The sequence below is a fragment of the Penaeus chinensis genome, chromosome 8, assembly GCF_019202785.1.
Source record: "Penaeus chinensis breed Huanghai No. 1 chromosome 8, ASM1920278v2, whole genome shotgun sequence".
NCBI classification, from domain to species: domain Eukaryota; kingdom Metazoa; phylum Arthropoda; class Malacostraca; order Decapoda; family Penaeidae; genus Penaeus; species Penaeus chinensis.
This window is the reverse complement of record NC_061826.1, coordinates 33924377-33934376: the sequence shown is the minus strand read 5'-3', so window position 1 is coordinate 33934376 and position 10000 is coordinate 33924377. Positions and strand designations below refer to the sequence as shown.

At 29.2% G+C, this 10000-nt stretch overlaps 1 protein-coding gene across 2 annotated transcripts in view; it reads right to left on the bottom strand.

Moving 5' to 3' along the window:
* Positions 1-723, bottom strand: part of LOC125028277 — a 5087-nt gene extending 4364 nt beyond the window's left edge. The window contains exon 1 of one of the 2 annotated variants that reach the window (XM_047617717.1): positions 681-723. The gene's annotated coding sequence lies outside the window, so the exon portion shown is untranslated. Of the gene's footprint in view, positions 1-664 lie in introns of both variants that reach the window. The other variant, XM_047617715.1, reaches the window with a different exon arrangement.
* Between the last annotated feature and the right edge of the window lie 9277 nt (positions 724-10000).

Sequence of the window (10000 nt, the reverse complement as noted above, 5' to 3'; positions counted from 1 at the left end):
TATACATATGTTTGTATATATACATACACACATATATATATACATATATATATAAATATATATATACACATATATATAGATATATATGTGTATACATATATATGTGTATATATATAAATATATTTTAACAGCCATTTATTCCACTGCAGGACATAGGCCTCTCTCAATTCACTATTGAGAGGTTATATGGCAGTGTCACCCTTGCCTGATCGGATGCCCTTCCTAATCAACCGCGGTTCGGCGCGCTAACACTTGTGCCACGGCGGTGACTTCCCCTACGACACCTGCGTTTGACTTCTCAAGGTGATATGTCGTTTTCTCGGGCTTGAGCGACGGGGAATTGAACTCGGGACCACAAGGGTCGGAGTCCAGTGCTCTAACCACTGGACCATCGCGGCAGTCATATATCTATATATATATATATGCGTGTGTGTTTGTGTGTATGGATATTTGCGTGTATGTGTGTGCATCTATGCACGTACGTGTGCGGTTATGTCTATGTACTCTATATATCTACATATGTCATACATGATCCGTGGTCAAAGTCCTTTTCTCAGAAACATTCCAGTGTCATCATGAATCATCACAACACTTTGCAAGAAATATCTTTATTTGCCACCAGCCACTGCTTCCAAAACACCGCTTGAAATGAAAGAGAAGTCACCTGAAAAACTACACACGTATAAGGTACGGCGCTTCCACCTCAGTGTTTGGCTTTAACACTGACACTCTCTCGCATCCCCAGATTTATATATTTATACCTTGTTAAAAATAGGTATTTTACTTCCTCCCTTGTTATGTATGCAAGCGATGAATTACGAGCCTATGGCAACACCTGCTGATGACTTTCTTTGGTCTGATGACTTAAAATAATATGAGAAGGGAAATTTGGTAAAAAACAAGATTCAAATCCAATCTTCCATATGGTAATAATGTCACTATATATCATATTTTCTAGAGTGTTTCTAGAAGAAAAATCTGCATATGTGTTTCACATATCCCTCGAGTCTAAATTTAGCGTCACTGACTTTGTTGCTATATTTAGCACAGGGAAATGACGATGCAGAGGAAAGAGTAAGTGCCACTTCAACATTTAGAAACTATCATGCTGAAAGGATTACAGGATGTCTCTCAGGATAGCGCCAGGAACTCGCCAGGTTAACGTGCTCACCAGTCAGAGAGAATCAATCTGAAAGTAAATGTTTCTCAATCAGCATGCTTGCCTTTCAGGAAGTTTATCACTCAGCAGGGAAACGTTTCTCAGCCAGCGTGTTTCCCGTTGAGCAAGTATATCGGCCAGTGAGGTATTGTAATCAGCCACCAAAGTCAACATGCTTGTCATTCAGCAAGTCAGCATATTCATCAGCATGATGATCAGCTAGTCTGCCAGTCAACTAAGCAACATCTTTGTCAGAAAGTTTCTTTAACCAACTAGAAAGTCAGCATGTATATTACTCAGCAAGATCAACGGCCATTGAGTCAACATGATTCTCCACCAGAGAGTCAGCATGATCGTCAGCCAACAATTCAGCATGTTATTCAAGTTGGCAAATTTGGAATCCGTCTGTGGTTAAACATTTCTGTCAAAAAGTTAGCCAGTTTATTATTGAGAAGTTTATTAGTCAGTATGCTCATCAGCACACAAGACCTATCAATCAGCAAGTCAGAATAATTATCTAATCAGTAAGTCGGCATATCTATCATCAAAAAACTTGATTAATCAGTAAATATCATAACATAGTCAGCAGTCAACAACAATATAAAATTACTTGAATTTTCAACATTGTGTAGTGATGATAGATACCATAGTATGATCGCTACTGATGATAGTGATAAATATGCTCATTGCAATGACAACTTTAGTGAAAATAATATTGATAATCATAATTGTAAAAATAGCAATGACGGAAATAATACTAATGACGATAATAATAATGATAATGATAATAATGATAACAATAATGGTACTTAAAATGATAATGATAATAATTAGGACAATAATAATAAGGGTACAAGAATTGATGATAATAACAATAACAATGACAATAATAATGATAATGATGATGATATCAATGATAATAATAATTGTTATTATTATAATAATGATAATGATACTACTACTACTAGTGTTAATAATAATGATAGTGATAAAATTTATTATGGTAATGGAAAGGATAATGATAATAATAATGATAATTGTAATAATGGTGATAATGATGATAAGGATAATGATAGTGATAATAATGATAATAATAATAATATTGATAATAATAATAATGATAAGAGCAATAATAATGATAATAATACCAATACCAATAATAATAATAATGCTGATGAGGATAATAATAATGATAATAACAACAACAATAATAGTAATAATAATAATGACAATAATAATAATAGTAAAGATAATGATAACAATCATCATCATTATGATGATAATAAAGATAATAATAATAATAATAATAATAATAATAATAATAATAATGATAATAATAATAATAATGATAATCATAATAATAATTATAATAAATAATTACAGTAATAATAACAACAGTATAATGATAGTAATGGTAATGATGATAATAATGATTAACAATGATAATAATAATAATAATAATGATAATGATAATGATAATAATAATAGTAATAATTACAACAATAATAATTATAATAATAATAATAATGATAATACTACTATTAATAATGATAATGATAATGATATAATAATGATAATAATGATAATAATAATAACAACAAGAACAACAACAAAAGATTAAACAAAATTACATGAGGATTCCTGACAATTATTATTCAAGTCTTTAATTGTTTGCCACGTGATCCCTTTTTCTCTATTTTTATCAATGGATAAACTTGCATCACTGGCCCTTTTGTATCAAGTCTTTCAGTATAACTTACACGAAACTTATTTCTCGTATATATCACCTCTAAGAAAATACAACATAAAAAAAGAATCTCTATCTCTCTCTTTTCTCTATCTTTTACTCTCTCTCTCTCTCTCTGTCTCTCTCTCTCTCTCTCTCTCTCTCTCTCTCTCTCTCTCTCTCTCTCTCTCTCTCTAAAAATCTAGAGATTAATAGGTTTATTAGTTTTAAAGGTATGGAGGAGAAGGAATATCTTCACGCTTCAAGAGATGTATTTTAACCGTTTTCGAAATACGTGTTTCTGACATGGATGTATTTAAAATCATTTAAATGAATCTCTTACATTGTGATGATTGTAAGTCTTAGTCTTATCTTTTTAGCATTTGCCGCAATGAGTACGTTTCATTTGATTAGTCTGGCATGTGTATCGTGTATCGATAATTCAGATAAATGGCAACTCGCAGACTAAAAAAAAAAAAAAAAAAATTGAAAAAAAAAATGACATGATAATTCCTGACATTTGTTAATAATGCCTTTACATGTTTTCCACGCGGTCCTTTTCTCTCTCTATCTCTCTTTTTTTTTTTTTTTTTTTTTTTTTTTTATGCCTTGCAGTCAAACTTACACGAAACACATTTCTTGTATATGTCATTCTTGGTGAAACATCATGGTTTTCTTTATCACATAGTGCATAACTGCATAATCATTCCGATTACCATGTGAAGGCTGTCTGCCAGTCTTGACAAATTTTCATACCTCAGACTTTTTATGGTCTACGAAGTGAAGTGAAGCAAAAGGCTTAAAAAATAATGAAGGCATATTTATGCATTGAAAAAATTCAATAAAGCTCATGTTCTGAAAAAATGAGTGTTGTGACTGATTGCCTTTTAAAATAACACTAAACCATTACTTTCGTGGTTCTTCAAGGGAATAAAGGGAAAGAATACAGTCATACCAGTTACAACAACCGTACCGGTACCTCTTCCTCTATCTCCCTATTTCCTTCTTCCCTCCTCTTTTCGCCCCTTGTGGCCCGCTGTGGGGTGGAGAATGTGACGTCACGGACCAATCGAATATAAGGAAACACTAAGTTGCCAATAAAACTTAGAATGTCAAGAAAAATCGTTTTTGAGAGAAAAAATCAGTTTCGCTTTGGATGTCCTATGCAACGAGTGTGACCTCATCAGCATCTTGGCAACATCGATTTTGCATTTTTAGGAATCACGGTGTGCTTCTTTCGCGATAGCAGTGACCAAAATGCAAGAAAACGTAAATCAAATGAGAAGAGACATGTTGCTTTTAGTTTGGCTCTATCTTGTCGCCTGTTTAAAGAAATGAGTGAGGAAAACTGGAAATTAAATGCGCGCGTTACAGCTATTACCGCGTCGGTGGTTACTCAACCGTCAAAGAGAGAGGGAGAAGGAGTTGTACTCGAAAATACTTATAAAGGAGTATAGACAAGTGGCTTTTAAGGTTTCCTATAGGACACTTATAGTTTGATCAACTGTCAGCTCTGCCTCAGGTCGTAGTGTGGATATTCAACCTGAAGATATCTCCCGCGCATGTTCCGTTCGTGTTGCCGAGGATTTCTCTTGCTTTTAGTTTGGCTCTATCCTGCCTTAGACACGAGGTGAAGATTTGTTGTACCTGCCGGGATTTAAGGATCGGCAACCCATTAAAAAAGGGATTACAGGTAGTGAAGCCCCCTGTTAAGAGAAATAAACGAGGAAACCTTAAATGTGAAATGAGCGCGTGACGGCTGTGATCGCGGTGTTGAAAAACTTATAGGAACGGTGGTTTGCGGTTGAAATGAAGGTTGAAAACGTGCGAAACACGACGAAGTCAACTAGAAAAATGAATGTTTCGTATGAAATGGCCACCTGTACTTTTTTCCGAAAAATGACCCAACTTGTCCCTTGGGAATGATTAAATACTAAGGTTCTTATCACATTTCTACAGGAGGATAAAGAGATACCTTTCCTCCAGTTTCCATGCGTTTGGCTCTTGACAGACTTCGATTTGGTTATTTTCCTCTTCTGCCTAGTTCTTTGATTTATATAAGTCAAATGAATCGTTGAGAAGTAATCCATGGCACATCACACAGCTGCATATAAGACAGATGCCTTATGCAAAATAGCAAATTCTAATCTTTCAAATGCAATATATTATGATCACATCTTTGAGAGATTGCTTTGCGAAGCTGGAACCAAATAAGGGCATTGCCACTGCATCAATGGCAAGACAAACTCTGTATAATACTGTATAATCAGCAACGTTAAGCAGCTGCATCTGTACAGTGGACAAATAATACATCATCGAGACTACTTTAACATAGAATAAATGATCTCATTCTTACCCATAATTAGTCCATTTATAATATTTCTTTTCATAAATACCCATTCAACATACATATTTTTTTCTTCTTTGTGGTAAGAGTTTCCAGAAATATGATATATCGTTATGGAAAATGTCACAAAGAAGGCATAGAATATGAATATGCAACTTTAACCATGTAAACTCATTAATTAGAATACATGAAGCATAAGCTCAGTTAATCTCTGAAAGACACAGCATCGTTAGAGATTCTTAAGGAAATAAACAAAATGTATTTATGTATTATATATATTTAGAGAGATAAAGATAGGGAAAGACAAAGAGGGAGAGAGGTGACGGTGAAGGTGGAGGAGACAGTCGATCAGACTGTCTCGTGGTTGACGATCGTGTTCTGTTTTAGCGTCGGTTCCCGGGTCCATCGAGCTGTCTAAGGCTGAACAGAGGGAAGAGATTTTTCAATGATGCTTTTAACCGGTGCCTTTAACTGATGTTTTGAGGCTGGGACATTCTAGCTATTGTTGACACTGAAGCTAATTATAAAACGATGGATGAATCAGACCGTCGTAATGTTTTTACTTATACCATGCGAAATGGATAGCTGTAAACCCACCCAGTGTATAGCGACATATTAAAGAAGTATGAACAAAAAAAAAAAAAAAACTAACAACACGTATCTTAACAACACATACCCGAAACCGACGTTGGGAACGTGATTTAGTGCCGCCCGTCTGAAGCGCCTCCGGCAAACAGTGATCATGGGCGCCGGAGAAGCATTGTAAGGTACCGTGGTGGTGGACGTGGTGAAGGGGTAGGCTGTCCTGGTGAATTTTGCGACGATGAAACGTTCCTCCGAGGAAAGGCATTGCATTTCAAGACGGAGGACATACCATTGTCTATACACTAGAGATATACAGTTCTTCACTTGTCTTGCAGGAACCGTTTCCACTTTATTGCAAGATTTAAGTTTCTGCTAATGTCTAGACTTGAGATAAGTTCCTTAGATCTCGGAGGGCAAAAATCGCTTCCTTTACATTTGTGATCCTTTTTATATAATGAAGGCTATTTTTTCTGCAAGAGACATTAAGGCAGACACGATACTTCCAATACAATTAACGATAAAAAGTGAAAATAATAAAAGAAAAACTGTAGTTCAATATGAGTCGAGAATTCACTTCACCTAACAATATAGGACTTGCAATAAAGAAACAAAGACAAAACGAAAAGAAAATCACCTTTTGTCCTGTTCACTGCCTTCGCTGAAGACTTCGATGAAACACTCACATGCCGAGTGACTTTGCCCTCTTATATACGCTGTCTTGGGACATCCAGACGTTTCTCGAGACTTATTCAAAATATTAACCCGTTTTCCATATCTCACACAGCAAGTTTCATCCTTAATTATTCTTGTTCTCAAGTAATAATATTCTATATAGAAAAACAAATATATAGAGATAAAATTTTAGCGAATATATCAAGGTTTCCTTACGTGAGGTTGCACCATTGCACAGTTTCCCCCCCCCCCTCTTTCTTACTAAGAACTTTTTCTTCATTTCCATCGTGATTAATTTTTTCTTCTCTCTATTTATTAATATAAGTATTGATTTATTTAACTCTTTTTACACAGTCTTTCTATGAGTTCAGGTATAACATTTCCAAAGGTGTCTTTTACGTTTATGTATTTTTATAAATAATGATGATAATAATAATGACAATAATAGTATTAATAATAATGATAATAATAATAACAATAACAATAACATTAGTAATAAAAATAATGATACCAATAATGACGATGATAATAATAATAATAATAATAATAATAATAATAATAATAATATGATAATAATAATAATAATAATAATAATGATGATGATGATGATGATAATGATGATCATGATGTTAATAATGATAATGATAATGATAATGATATCGATAATAATTATATAGATAATAATTATATATATAATAATTATATAGATAATAATTATATAGATAATAATTATATAGATAATAATTATATAGATAATAATTATATAGATAATAATTATATAGATAATAATTATATAGATAATAATTATATAGATAATAATTATATAGATAATAATTATATAGATAATAATTATATAGATAATAATTATATAGATAATAATTATATAGATAATAATTATATAGATAATAATTATATAGATAATAATTATATAGATAATAATTATATAGATAATAATTATATAGATAATAATTATATAGATAATAATTATATAGATAATAATTATATAGATAATAATTATATAGATAATAATTATATAGATAATAATTATATAGATAATAATTATATAGATAATAATTATATAGATAATAATTATATAGATAATAATTATATAGATAATAATTATATAGATAATAATTATATAGATAATAATTATATAGATAATAATTATATAGATAATAATTATATAGATAATAATTATATAGATAATAATTATATAGATAATAATTATATAGATAATAATTATATAGATAATAATTATATAGATAATAATTATATAGATAATAATTATATAGATAATAATTATATAGATAATAATTATATAGATAATAATTATATAGATAATAATTATATAGATAATAATTATATAGATAATAATTATATAGATAATAATTATATAGATAATAATTATATAGATAATAATTATATAGATAATAATTATATAGATAATAATTATATAGATAATAATTATATAGATAATAATTATATAGATAATAATTATATAGATAATAATTATATAGATAATAATTATATAGATAATAATTATATAGATAATAATTATATAGATAATAATTATATAGATAATAATTATATAGATAATAATTATATAGATAATAATTATATAGATAATAATTATATAGATAATAATTATATAGATAATAATTATATAGATAATAATTATATAGATAATAATTATATAGATAATAATTATATAGATAATAATTATATAGATAATAATTATATAGATAATAATTATATAGATAATAATTATATAGATAATAATTATATAGATAATAATTATATAGATAATAATTATATAGATAATAATTATATAGATAATAATTATATAGATAATAATTATATAGATAATAATTATATAGATAATAATTATATAGATAATAATTATATAGATAATAATTATATAGATAATAATTATATAGATAATAATTATATAGATAATAATTATATAGATAATAATTATATAGATAATAATTATATAGATAATAATTATATAGATAATAATTATATAGATAATAATTATATAGATAATAATTATATAGATAATAATTATATAGATAATAATTATATAGATAATAATTATATAGATAATAATTATATAGATAATAATTATATAGATAATAATTATATAGATAATAATTATATAGATAATAATTATATAGATAATAATTATATAGATAATAATTATATAGATAATAATTATATAGATAATAATTATATAGATAATAATTATATAGATAATAATTATATAGATAATAATTATATAGATAATAATTATATAGATAATAATTATATAGATAATAATTATATAGATAATAATTATATAGATAATAATTATATAGATAATAATTATATAGATAATAATTATATAGATAATAATTATATAGATAATAATTATATAGATAATAATTATATAGATAATAATTATATAGATAATAATTATATATATAATAATAATAGTTATAATAATAATAATAACAATAGCAATAATAATAATGATAACAATAGCAATAATGTATATGATAATAATGATAGTGATATGATGATAAAAACAAAAATGATAATGATAAAAATAGCAATGACAGTAGTAAGTATGATAGTGATATTTATAAGACGTAACACTGATAATAACAATAATAACGATAAGACAATACCAACTGTGTTGTCACAAAATGCATAGCCTATAAAAAGCTCTCTCTTTCTCTTTATTCCAGGCAGCGCCATGTCCTTCGTGAGGGAAACCCTACCTCTGTCCCCCATTTTGCTTTTGTCTTGTTTTATCACCGGCTTTGGGTTGTACTCTCAGTCTGCGCGAAAGTTTTGCTGGATCTTGTTTTCCAATATCGGGTGTAACTTCTCATTCATACATTTAGCATTTTCCAGTTTCCTAGATCTTTTTCTGAACAATTCATATCCTCATCTCTTCCTCGCTTCATGCATTTTCCCATCAATTATCATTGTTTTATCCCCCCAGGGAACGGAAATCACGATTGTAAAAATACTGCGCCTGAAGAATTGTACACTGGATTTTGCATTGCTTGTTCCTCCTGTTTATATATCTCACAGGTCTCCCTTTCATTACGTAATTTTCCTTCCCAATTAGTTCCTTGGGAATTCTCGAATGCTGAGGTTCATATCACATTCCTCCAGGAGGATAAAGGGATACCTTTCCCCTAGTGTCCATGCGATTGGCTCTTGACGGACTTCGATTTGGTTACTTTCCTCGTTCTTTGATTTATATATGTCAAATTAACCATGAAGTCATCCATGACACATCACACAACTGCATATAATACGAATGCCTTATGCAAATAACGAATTCTAATCTTTCAAATGAGATATATTATGGTCACACCTTTTCAGGCAAACCAGGATTATCCATATTTTTTGCAGGATATATCTTTGTCAGAAAGATTGCTTTGCGAAGCTGGAATCAAATAAGGGCATTGCCACTGCATCAGTGACAAGACAAACTCTGTACAACAGTGACTGATTA